The sequence below is a fragment of the Ovis aries genome, chromosome 2, assembly GCF_016772045.2.
Source record: "Ovis aries strain OAR_USU_Benz2616 breed Rambouillet chromosome 2, ARS-UI_Ramb_v3.0, whole genome shotgun sequence".
Lineage (NCBI taxonomy): Eukaryota > Metazoa > Chordata > Mammalia > Artiodactyla > Bovidae > Ovis > Ovis aries.
Window position 1 is genome coordinate 239922850 of NC_056055.1, and position 8110 is coordinate 239930959.

The 8110-nt window shown below is 49.2% G+C and overlaps 1 long non-coding RNA gene across 1 annotated transcript; it reads right to left on the minus strand.

The window, feature by feature from the left end:
- Positions 1–289: 289 nt before the first annotated feature.
- LOC121818773 (uncharacterized) lies at positions 290–6627 on the minus strand. The gene is made up of 2 exons (XR_006058881.1): positions 6388–6627; positions 290–2115 (listed from the first exon to the last, which is right to left on the minus strand). It is a non-coding gene; the product is annotated as an uncharacterized LOC121818773 (long non-coding RNA).
- Positions 6628–8110: the final 1483 nt, after the last annotated feature.

An 8110-nucleotide genomic window follows, 5' to 3' on the forward strand; every position in this document is an offset into this window, starting at 1 on the left:
GCCAGACAGAACTGGCACCATCAGAAACCACACCAACCACTGCAACCAAAGGACCTTTCTGAGTGAATTCTAAACCCTCCTATATTTGCATCACTCACTCAAGATTCAAAGCCCTGGGCTGAGCCACTTGGCCGAGCCCAAGTCATGTGTCCATGCCAGGGAGTGGGAGGAGGGGCCTGTGGGCCCCTTAGCTTCAGCAGTAGGTTGTCCGTCAAGACTCATGTAGTGGGGCTTCCCTCTAAAGAGAAAGGGGGTTTGGCTGTAGGGCAGCCAAAAACCAACAAATGTCTGGTGGTAAAAAATAAAATAAAAATTTATTGAATTGTAAGAAGGAAAAAAAAGAAAGGAAGCCGGGTGGTAATGATGACATGACGCCTGGAGGAGATGCTGCCTTCTTTATTGAAACCCAAGTCAGAGGCCTCTGGATCTTCAACACTGGCCAGACCCAAAGCCTCTTGCAATCACCTATCTATTTCTGCTGCCACCACTACAGGTGCCCAGTGGTGCCCTAGGCCATCCTTCACACTCTGGCCAAGTCCAGATGGCACACTGCCCCTTACCTTTACAGCCCAGCGCAGAGCAGAAAGCAGGCCAGGTCACTCAAACAAGATGGTAGCAATGACCCGGGAGAATACAGAGGAAAGAAACACAGACATCTATTCACTTATTCCATGTCCTTTTATCGAGCACCAGCCAGGTACCAGTACAGCAGAGAATACGGTCCCTACCCCACGGAACTTACAATCCAGTGGGAGGACAGTAGAACCAGTGACATGCAAGGAGATGAGGATGCTGCAGGCAGGAAACTCGAGGAGAATGAGATGGAGAACTGTGGGAGCCTCTTGGGAGGTGGGGTATAGGAAGGACCCTGAACTCAAGCTGAAGCTGATGTACAGAGACCTGGGGCGACTGTGAACTCCAAGACCCTGAGGCTGGAACACGCTTGCTGTGCTTGTGGGACAGACAGGTGGCCCATGTAGCCAGAGCAGAGGGAGCTGGGGTTGGAGGAGGTGAGGTTGAGACAGAGCTTCCACTACAGGGGCACAGGTTTGATCCCTGGTCAGATCCCACCTGCCATGGAGTACAGCCAATAAATAAGTAAATAGGGAGCCGCAGAAAGAGCTTTTTTTTTTTTTTTTTTCCTATCAATGGAAGGCAACTAAGGGCCATCCTTTGATTAGAGGAATGAGTGGGGAAGAAGATGGACTGGGTGCAGGAAGGGGTACAGGGTCAGTAGAGGTGAGGGCAGGGCTTCCCACCATGTTGGGCTCCTGTTTCCTCAGTGAGATATGAGACTAGGTCATCACTGCACAGGGGAAGTAGGAGATGGCGGGACATGTGTCCATAAGGCCACGTCAGGCTTCCAGTGTCCTCAACAGAGCCACGATACAGCCCTAGGGAGGCCCTCATCCTCCTGGGCACCTCCTGGCAGTCCCCCTTGGGGGATGGAGGTATTTCCTTGACTGAGGTCAGTAGCAGCAACTGAAGCCTCAACCATCACAAGTACGACATCAGTCAGGGTCATCATCACCATTACCTTCACACCAACAGGCACAAGAGGAGGACAGGAAACCCTGGAGGGCACCCCAGCCCTGTGCGCTAGCAGGACCCCAGCCCTACCTGCCCGTGGACACAGCGGTGGGCCTGTCCCGGGACAGAGCTGGTGGTGTGTTAGAGCCGGCTCCTCCTGTTTGCAAGACACGATGCTGCGAATCTCTTCCCAATGCCACACGCAGTGGCAACACATCAGTTCAGTTCAGTCGCTCAGTCGTGTCCGACTCTTTGCGACCCCATGAATCGCAGCATGCCAGGCCTCCCTGTCCATCACCAACTCCCAGAGTTCACTCAGATTCACATCCATCGAGTCAGTGATGCCACCCAGCCATCTCATCCTCTGTCATCCCCTTCTCCTCCTGCTCCCAATCCCTCCCAGCATCAGAGTCTTTTCCAATGAGTCAACTCTTCGCATGAGGTGGCCAAAGTACTGGAGTTTCAGCTTTAGCATCATTCCTTCCAAAAGAAATCCCAGGGCTGATCTCCTTCAGAATGGACTGGTTGGATCTCCTTGCAGTCCAAGGGACTCTCAAGAGTCTTCTCCAACACCATCATAGGTGGCTACAAATCAAGACAGTGGAGGGCTTTTGGTTATTTTTCCTGGGTAGTCAGTTGCCCAGCAAACCCTGAGGACAGAGGCCTTGACCTACACCACTTGCCTCTGTAAACTCCAGAGGCTGGAGCACAACCAGTGCAAGGAGGGTCCAGAGTTCTGGTGCTCAGGTCGTCTGGTGGGAGGATATTGGGTGGAGGTGGAGGTGAGGGGAAGTCCCCCTCCCCTCAAGACACACCTGATGGTTACCGAGAGCCTGGGCATCACCAGAGCCTCTGCTCCAGCCCAGGAGCCTAAAGGAAGCCTGTGGATTCCGAACCGGACTGTCTGACTCAACCTCTTGGGCTGGGTCTGTCCTGGGAGGGACCAAGAGGCTGCTTCTCCCTACTCCCTGATCCCAAGATGAGCCCTGACCTTGGTCATAAACTGGACCTGAGCCCGGTGACAAAGATCTCCACCCAGGCACAGATAGCACCCCACCCTGGTTCTGGGTTGGGCTATGATGGGGCCACACATCTCCCACCTCTATCTGTGCCTGACATAGGCTCAGCCCTAAAATCATGTCAAAGCCCAGCCCTTGAGCCCAGAGGGGAGCAAGCCTGGCCAGGGGTTGGCTCAGCACCGTCCACCTCTGCAGACAAGGCTTAAGATCCTGCCTAGGAAGCAAACAGTGTGAAACAAAACCAAATAAAACCCATCACCATCTCCTCCTTGTTTTAGTGACACACCTTCAACTTCGGAAACAAAGCCTAAAGGCAAAACATATTTTCTAAGACCTAAAGAAAGAAAGTGAAGTTGCTTAGTCATGTCTGACTCTTTGCGACCCCATGGACTGTAGCCTACCAGGCTCCTCTGTCCATGGAATTTTCCAGGCAAGAGTACTGGAGTGGGCTGCCATAGACCTAACCCTTCCCCATTCCTGTCAGGCTCTCTCTGTGACTTGGAGTTTTCTTGCCCTAAACGCTCCATCCCCACTGTCCACAAACAGAGGTCTCCAAGTCACCAGCAGGACAGGGAGCTGTAAAAGCCCCAGGAACTTCATCTGAGACCCTAGAGGTGGAGGCCAGGGCCTTATCTGGTGATTGGGCAAGATCATTCCTCTCTACAGCCTCAGTTTCCCCATCTGTAGAGTGACAGCTTCAGCTTTCCAGCTCTAATAGCCAAGGATCTTGGGACTGCCCTGGAAGTCCAGCGGCTAAGACTGCGCTCCCAATGCAGGAACCCCGGGTTCGATCCCTGGCCAGAGAACTAAATCGCATGTGCCACAACTAAAAGGTTTCACGTGCTGCAACTAAGACCCATTGCAGCCAAATAAATAAACATAAATTAAAAAAAAAAAAAGCCAAGGATCTTGATGGGAATTTAGGGCCCCATGTTCAAGGGTTGGAAGGGTTGTACTTCCTGGACAATTCAGACCCAAGAGATCCAGGAAACTTTTCCTAAAACACGGATGGGTTACTGGGTTCAAGTCCTGGGATATCTTCTTAGTTGTTCTGATTCCTTGCACTAATGACTTGGCTTCTCTGGACCTCAGTTTTCTCATCTGTCAAATGGCAGTAACACCAAGTTTCTGAGGATCAAACGAGATGGAAGAAAGGAAGAAAATTGCTTTGGGACCTCCCTGGTGACTCAGCGGATAAGAATCCACCTGCCAATACAAGGAACGTGGGTTTGATGCCTGGTCCGAGAAGATTCCATACGCTGAGGAGCCACTGAGCCCGTGCGCCACAACTACTGAGCCCAAAGGCTGCAACTACTGAACCCACGTGCCTAGAGCCTGTGCTCCACAACAGAAGTCCGCACACAGCAACATGAGGGTAGCCCCTACTCTGCAACTAGAGAAAGCACCTGTGCAGCAAGCAAGATCTAGCACAGCCAAAAATGCATAAATAAAGCAGTGTGTCACATTAAAAAATATATTTTTTTTAAAAAAAGTGCTTTTACAATTTACAAATTCAATGCAATCCCTATCAAGCTACCAGCCACATTTTCACAGAACTAGAACAAATAATTTCAAGATTTGTATGGAAATACAAAAAACCTCGAATAGCCAAAGCAATCTTGAGAAAGAAGAATGGAACTGGAGGAATCAACTTGCCTGACTTCAGGCTCTACTACAAAGCCACAGTCATCAAGACAGTATGGTACTGGCACAAAGACAGACATATAGATCAATGGAACAAAATAGAAAGCCCAGAGATAAATCCACACACATATGGACACCTTATCTTTGACAAAGGAGGCAAGAATATACAATGGAGTAAAGACAACCTCTTTAACAAGTGGTGCTGGGAAAACTGGTCAACCACTTGTAAAAGAATGAAACTAGATCACTTTCTAACACCGTACACAAAAATAAACTCAAAATGGATTAAAGATCTAAATGTAAGATCAGAAACTATAAAACTCCTAGAGGAGAACATAGGCAAAACACTCAGACATAAATCACAGCAGGATCCTCTATGATCCACCTCCCAGAATTCTGGAAATACAAGCAAAAATAAACAAATGGGATCTAATTAAAATTAAAAGCTTCTGCACAACAAAGGAAAATATAAGCAAGGTGAAAAGACAGCCTTCTGAATGGGAGAAAATAATAGCAAATGAAGCAACTGACAAACAACTAATCTCAAAAATATACAAGCAACTTCTGCAGCTCAATTCCAGAAAAATAAACGACCCAATCAAAAAATGGGCCAAAGAACTAAATAGACATTTCTCCAAAGAAGACATACGGATGGCTAACAAACACATGAAAAGATGCTCAACATCACTCATTATTAGAGAAATGCAAATCAAAACCACAATGAGGTACCACTTCACACCAGTCAGAATGGCTGCGATCCAAAAATCTGCAAGCAATAAATGCTGGAGAGGGTGTGGAGAAAAGGGAACCCTCCTACACTGTTGGTGGGAATGCAAACTAGTACAGCCACTATGGAGAACAGTGTGGAGATTCCTTAAAAATTGCAAATAGAACTACCTTATGACCCAGCAATCCCACTGCTGGGCATACACACCGAGAAACCAGAATTGAAAGAGACACATGTACCCCAATGTTCATCGCAGCACTGTTTATAATAGCCAGGACATGGAAACAACCTAGATGTCCATCAGCAGATGAATGGATAAGAAAGCTGTGGTACATATACACAATGGAGTATTACTCAGCAGTTAAAAAGAATTCATTTGAATCAGTTCTGATGAGATGGATGAAACTGGAGCCGATTATACAGAGTGAAGTAAGCCAGAAAGAAAAACACCAATACAGTATACTAACACATATATATGGAATTTAGGAAGATGGCAATGACGACCCTGTATGCAAGACAGGAAAGAGACACAGATGTGTATAACGGACTTTTGGACTCCAGAGGGAGAGGGAGAGGGTGGGATGATTTGGGAGAATGACATTCTAACATGTATACTATCATGTGAATTGAATCGCCAGTCTATGTCTGACGCAGGATGCAGCATGCTTGGGGCTGGTGCATGGGGATGACCCAGAAAGATGTTATGGGGAGGGAGGTGGGAGGGGGGTTCATGTTTGGGAATGCATGTAAGAATTAAAGATTTTAAAATTTAAAAATAAAAACTAAAATTAAAAAAAAAAGAAAGATACAGGAGACACACACACACACAAAAAATAAAAAAAAAAGTGCTTTTAGGGTGTGGTGCAGTTGTCCTGGGAGGGAGGGGCATTTGGCATTCCTGTTGTCATGGGTTAATGCTTGGCCTTCCAGCAGAGCCCAGAAAGTGGATTGGTCTGGCCAAGCTCTCGGGTGGGAGACCTCCTCAGTCTCTCCGGAACCCACTCCACCGCCCAAAGCTGGCTCCAGCCCTGCATAAGCCAGCTGCCTGGACTCCCCGCCTCCCCACCTTAGAGATGACAAATTTTCCTCACTGGCCACGAAGGGATTGCAGGGTTCGGAGCCAGACTGGCCTTGGGGGATCCTCAGGTCCTGTCCCTTTATAGTGGCCCAGACAGGAAAAGGGCTTGCTCCAGGAGGCTCACAGTATGTCAGCAGCAAACCTGGGCCTCAAACCCAGGCCTCTCTGCTCTACCCCGACCCCTAAAATGGGGTCCTCTGGAATCCTTACAGCAGCAACGCCCCAGCTGGTGCCCCAAGTCAGCACCCTGGCCAGGTGGGGACTCTGGGAGAGAGGGCTGTCTAAGGGATCCCTCGGTAGTCATCACGCCCTGCTGAGCTCCTGCCTCCTCCAAGAAACCTTCCCTGATTGGCACCCACAAGGTTGGCAATGAGTTCCCTCCCACATACCTCCTTTGACAGAACACCCGCTTAAAGGTGAAAGGTGTCGGTTTGCCTGTTTGCTGGCCTCCAGACTGAGAGTTTCTCAGGAGAGGGAACCTCTGGATTCATCTGGGCTCCCCACGACGGAGGCCTAAGCCAGACCGAGGGCAAAGGAAGGAGGGAGGAGTGGGAGACAGAGGGATGGGAGGGCGCTCCGGCAAGAAGACAGTGCCCTGGAATTTACTAGGCCAAGCTGCGAGCTCCGTCAGGATATAGGGTGGGGCCGACTGGACGTGGGAGTCAAAGACCCCGCCCCTTCAGACGTCAATTCCCGGGCCGCCCCGCCCTCCCCAGCGGCCAGAACCCCCCGGCGGGCTCCTCCCGTGGGAACTGCTGTCTCGGCAGCGGGCATCCAGCCACGTGGGTGCCAGGAATGAGGCTTGGCGGCAGGGCGGGCGCTTACCTGGGTAGCGTTTGTTCCGGGCCGTCTCGACGGGACTGCACCTCGCTCGGGACTGGGGAAGGGGCGGCTCTGGGCGGAGGCCTCGCTGGGAAGGCGGGTGCAATGCGCGGATCCAGGGAACAGAAGACATTTCTTCTCCCGCCAGCGCGCCCGGAGCAGCAGCTGGGCAGCACCCAGGAGCTGGTTAGAGCTGCAGGTTCTCAGGTCCGTCCCCAGACCTGCTGTTCAGAATCTGCACTTTAACAAGATCTTCGGGTAACTCCTATGCACATTTCCTTTTGAGAAGCCCTGTTTTGCAAGTGTCAGCCGGCCTGTGTATTTACAAGGCAAATAAATAAATGTCTACACATTTCCAGTTAGTACAATGAATAACTCATGGGTGTACTGCATGGTGGCTAAAAATAATGCTGTATGGTAATTCAAAAGTCGCTGAGAGTGGATCTTACAAATTCTCAACACAAGAAAAAAAATGTAACTAGATGTTAGCTAGACATTGTGGGAATCATTTCAGTGTATACAAATATAAAATTAAGTTATACATCTGAAACTTCAATGTTTTATGTCAATTATATAGCAACTAATAATTAAATCATGAGGGGAAAAAAAAAACCATGAACTTCATTTCTTCTTTATGTTTCAGTTAGGGCACAATCTTGATTTTTATTTTTTTTTAACAAAAATAGGAGTATGTGAATAGGATATTTTATCTGTGAATTTCATCCCATTACAGGAAAGCAATATTGCCAGAAGTGAAAGTCACTCAGTTGTGTCTGACTCTGCGACCCCATAGACTGTAGCCTGCCAGGTTCCTCTGTCCATGGACTTCTCCAGGCCAGAGTACTGGAGTGGATAGTCAGTCCCTTGTCCACGGGATCTTCTCAACCTACAAATCAAATCCAGGTCTCCGGCATTGCAGGAGGATTCTTTACCGTCTGAGCCACCAGGGAAGCGCAATATTGCCAGAAACTTATTATAAAAGAGGGTGTGGGATCTGCTGGGGCTGGAAACCCACGGATGAATACCCACTCCTATTTTTAGTCTGCAGTGTCAGCCCTGAGGAGACAGAAATGGGAGTAGGCAGCCCTTGAACCTGAGGACCTTAACTTCTAGTGGGGGAGATGAGACAGCTGTACATTGCTGCCTCTCGAACCTCAGTTTCCTCACCCATGAAATGGGCATAAACAGTCATCAGTCAGGGATTCCCAGGTAGCACTAGTGGTAAAGAGACATGGGTTTGGTCCCTCAGTTGGGAAGATCCCCTGGAGTAGGAAATGGTAACTCACTACA